Source organism: Octopus bimaculoides, chromosome 24 (genome assembly GCF_046866305.1).
Source record: "Octopus bimaculoides isolate indiv1 chromosome 24, ASM4686630v1, whole genome shotgun sequence".
NCBI lineage: Eukaryota > Metazoa > Mollusca > Cephalopoda > Octopoda > Octopodidae > Octopus > Octopus bimaculoides.
The window spans coordinates 14,257,241-14,262,634 of NC_142951.1; positions in this window are offsets into that span (position 1 = coordinate 14,257,241).

Sequence of the window (5,394 nt, forward strand, 5' to 3'; positions counted from 1 at the left end):
TGCATCTTTTTAATTTTCAAAATGTTAATAATATACCTTAACTCAATACACCACCAGTTCAGTGTGATAATGTATGCACTTTATTTTGGTTACTGGAGCGCTTCAGAATGTACAATATTAACATGTATCGTTAATCATTTCAGTGTCTGAATTTCACTTGAGTATGAAGCTACATTGATTAGGAAGCACACAGATTGTTACTTCTAGTACTAAGTTAATACAAAGATATTGTGTGTGTGCGCATCTGTACGTGCGTGTGATATTAGGAAGAAGAAGAAAAAAAAGCATTTCTTTGAAATTGTAATAGTTTAGATATAGCAAATGTCTGAACCACACAAGCAAGCTTATGAAGCCAGATGATTAGTTGTGTTTAACTCTAGTTCCTGCAATGTCTTTTAGATAGGAAGACTATAGAATTGCAGAAACATCTGTTGCAACCACTCTTATTTATGGAAACTGTGATATCCTGTTTAAACTCAATGATCATATAAAGACATTGATCTATAATTTTGGAGATATTTCAACCTGTGGGTTTTCTTAACTACTTGCCTGTGGGAGGTTGAAGGAGTTACTTTTCAGCTAAGTAGCTGTGTAGTTAAGTTCAGAAATGCACCTTATTTCAGTACAAGGTATTTCAATTTGTCGTTCAACACTTGAACTCTGAACTTCTGCACACAAATGTTTCACTTTACATACAAAATGACTGTGTGGTAAGAGGTTTGCTTCCCAACCACATAGTTTTAAGTTCAGTCCCACTATGTGGCACTTTGGGCATGTCTTCTTCTATAGCACCAGGCTGACCAAAGCCTTGTGAGTGGATTTGATAGACAGAAATGTTAGCACAGCGGGCAAAATGCTTAGCGGTATTTCATCTGCCGCTACGTTCTGAGTTCAAATTCCGCCAAGGTGGACTTTGCATTTCATCCTTTCGGGGTCGATTAAATAAGTAGCAGTTACACACTGGGGTCAATATAATCGACTTAATCCGTTTGTCTGTCCTTGTTTAGCCCCTCTGTATGTAGCCCCTTGTGGGCAGTGAAGAAATATGAAACTGAAAGAAGCCTATCATATATACATGTCTTTGCATAATAGTTGTAAACATGTGTCACCATTCCAATCTTTCGTGGAAATCTGTCTGGTCAATTGGAAATATTATTTCACTTGGAAGCAGGTAAGGGTTGACGACAAAAGGAGCAACCAATTACATAAAAATCCACCTTGCCAAATTCTGTCTGACCTGTTTAAGCACAGAAAAGTGGACATTAAAATGATAATTATAATATGGTAAAGATAAAGTGTTTGCTCAAAAATGTTTCTGGTGAATCCACCATAGCAACATAAAGCAACCTTGTTATGTGTGCGAGACAAGAGAAGATAGCTAAAAAAGAAGCCTTTCTGACTTATTAAATGACCACGGGGCACACATTGTTGCTATTATTTAGATAAGTAGCAGAATTGATAAATATATCTTTGATAGTTGGGGAATTTAGCAAACTGTAACTAAAAATTGAAGCAAATAATTTAAAACCTTTAGCATTCAGATTTCTTTGTCAAATATAACGCTTATTATTCACATTATTTTGAATTAATCATGCATTACCTTGTAGCTTCAAGATATTACTGATGTGTTTTTATATTTTTAGAAGGACATTGTAGGGGAGGTTGGATCTGGTAAGTTTTAGCATAAAATACATAGAATATTAGGGTCAGTTTTGGCTGGTTTAAATGCTAAAGGGTTAAAGAACCCAATGTGATGAGCCATCCCTCTCCACACAGCTATCTATGTCTGTGGATTACCTCCAGGCATGAAATTTTTTGATAATGAAATATGAAGCAGCTTGAGATGATATATGCAAAAAGTTTACTCTGTTCCAGATATTGAGTTCTTTTTTGGTTTGTCTGTAAGAGTATTTTGTAAGTAGAAATACTTGCAAATACAATCCTTTGTTCTGATTGGGAAAATAGACAAACAGTCAACACTGTCTAATTCAGTGGTTCTCAACCAGGGTCCATATAGCCCCTTAGGGGTCATATAAGATTTTTAGGAGTCCACACAATAAAATAGTAAATTCAGGATTCAAATAGTATTTTAAGAGCCCCCTAAAAGAAATGTTACATTAGATGTAAGTATTGCAAGAAACAGCGAAGTTTTTTTTTCACTGTAACATTTTACATAGTTCGACCTATGTGGAAAACAAAAAAATAATTTTGAAAGAAGTTTCTATAAAACTAGTTTTTAAATATCGCATGACTATGGGGGTCCACCAGAATAAAATAATAATCAAAGGGGTCCATAGATTAAAAAAAAAAAATGGTTGAGAACCCTTAGTCTAATTGCAGAGATGTGACCAACCCTTCTTCAACAGACTGATTTCCTGTAATTTCAATTTCAGTGAAAGCACTGAAGTTTGAAGAATTGTAAAAAAAATGTGGATTGTAAAAGCTATATGCTCAAGCCTCTACAAGTACATTTAGGAGAGGTTTTGAATCTGTGGACCTTTAAAATATTTTTTTAAGTACTTTTTTAAATGATTTTTTTTCATATAGTGTAGTTTATGTCTTTAGTAACCCTGACTTCATATATTTAATCCCTTTCTTTCTGTGTTTGACAAGGTCTGTAATAACCATATCCTTGCATGTCTAAATCCCTTCTGTGACTGATAATATCTACAGTAACCCTGGTTTTGTGCATTTAAATCCCTTTCCACTCTCTGAATATATCTTTCTATGACCACTGATGTTCATTCTTATAAAGAATACTGGTCTTGTGTTGATGGTGTCTAAGGGTCACTTATTGTGTTGGTTTGTTAGGTAATATATTCATAGAAATAGTATATAATAGGGAAGAAAACATTTGGGGAAAATTATACTTTGAATAATCGATGATTTTAATTGGCAAAAGACACATATTCAAGAAATAAAATGGTGCTCTTGATTATTTCCAATGTTTTCAACATCAGAAATAACCAACATAGTCAATTACTAAAGTTCGCTAGCAAACATTAATTCTCAAGTTGAGCTAGTAAGGGAGACAACTCTAGACGTTTTCGGTTTCTTTGCTTTTATCAGAGGAGCTATTGTTGGCCCTGTAGTAACCTAGTTTATTATACAGAACTGCTTGTAAAGGAAAAGAAAAAAATTGAATGATCTCAAGAAATGAGATTAATTGATACTTTAATTGGAAAAAGGTGCTATTAATATATATATATATATATATATATATATATATATATATATATATATATATATTATTATATGTATTTATTTTCTCTAAGTTAATAATTAACTCGGACAAAATGACTGTGGTGTAACTCCTGTTTATGAGGTAGAAACTCCTTGTTATTTTGGGTACTTGAGTAAATATATATATATATATATATATATATATATATATACATATATTTGTGTAATTACCATTAGCTATGGATATTGCTGATGTTGAAGATATCAGAAATGATCAAATCTATCTCCTTATACTTGGAATAATTAAATGAATTACTGAGAAAAATGTTTCTGAAGAAGCGAAAAAGACAGATGTTGTCTGGTTTCATCAAGGGTGATATCTGCCAGAATTGCCGTCCAAAAGGTGCTGGTAATCCTGAACTTTGTATGTTCAGTTTTTTGTAGTCCTCAAACCAGAGTATGAAATTTGAATGGGTGAATTTTGAAGATAGCCTGTATAAAGAGTAAAAGTTATTTTTCTACATACAGAGAATAAGTAGAGACAAAAATTGAACATATGAATGTTGAAGGCTATCTGTTCAGCTACAAGTGCCATTATGAGCGATTACAAAAAAAAAATGTATGAAATAAGGAGAATCTATTCTAAATGAAGTTTAGAATAAGGGCCAGCTGTAACACACCATTTATGGGAGCTAGTAAATAAAGCAATTAAGAACCTCAGGGAATGCAAATGTTACCAAACTGTCTTCAAGTTTCTATTCTTAAAAATCAAGAGTTTAGTAGGATTTAGTAAAATAACTGATTTCTCCAATATTAACCCTTTTGATACCAATTTAGTTGAAAAAGCTCCTAAAAAAATGCCCTATTTTAAAGTGATTTAAATTAAAACCTTCTTTCAAATTTTCATGTTAATTTATGATCATCTTTATAATAGCAGTTATTTTTTTAAACCCATCAGTCTAAAAAATAATTGAAACAAAAGCAGTGTATTTCAACAGTAATATAGTAACAAAAGAATTTTAAGTTGGAGTTTAATGCATAAAAAGGTTTTACATAAAATTATCATGGGCAGTTTAAATGTGAGCAGTTTTGTATCAGAACCAAACACGTTACTATCAGAAGGACTCATGTTATATTTAGTCCATAAGTACAATTATCAAGTACTTATTTCTACGACTGTGGTACTAAGCAAATGGTATTATGCTGCTGCATCTGTACAGAAGTCTATCATAAACAATTCGCAGATGGTGTCCCTGTCCTCAACAGATAGATGAGCTAAGACATGCAAAAGTACTGTATGGATATAGACCTATGACCTGTTGTTGGAAACCACTAAAATATTGCTTCTACCATAATGCAAGGGAGTTGTTTGGAAACAGTTTTCAATGAGGAGGTACATTTCTGGTGAGACAGCTGCCAGAAAATTGCTTGATAAAGAACAAAATTCTAGTTTATATTCATTGACTTGATGAGGCTCTTGTCAGAGTTGTTCAACTCAAAAATTTATTGATAAAGTAAGCTAGATACTTATGATTAATATGTGAAATATGTTCAGTCTTTGTGTGGGTGAATGAATGAAAAATAATAGGATCAGAATAAACAGTAAAATCTGTGGTAAATTAAAAGCAAATGTTCTTAATTGCAACAAAGATGTTTAGGATTTGAAAGCCCTTGTGGACCATCTGTATACCAATGACTTGAGACTCATTGCAAAATCTCTCAAAAGTTTATATACCTGAATGAATAAACTCTCTTCAAAAGGCCAGAAAGTGAACAAAGCAAATATTGGTTTCGAATCTTTTGGCACAAGGCCAGCAATATCAGGGTAGGAGGATATTCAGTTATATCAACTCCAATGCACAACTGGTACTTATTTTATCAACCCTGAAAGGATGAAAAATCAAGTGAATAAAACAAATATTAAGGTACATAGGTATGAGTGGAGTTCAAAAGGCTATTTGTAGAAAGACCTTACTGAATGTCTTGTAGAAACATGGGTTGCTCCCCAAAACCCTAACCTTCATATTTAAAACTGTTAAGACAACAGGGAAACTACTCTGTTGCATAAGTGGTAATGAATATATTTGAGAAGAGTTAATGAATTGGATTATGATTACTCTTTACTAATGAGTATTTGATTGTTCTGCCTTGAATATTATATATTGTCTATTGCTGTGACTCTTATATCGCTTCCTTTTATTTTCATTGCAG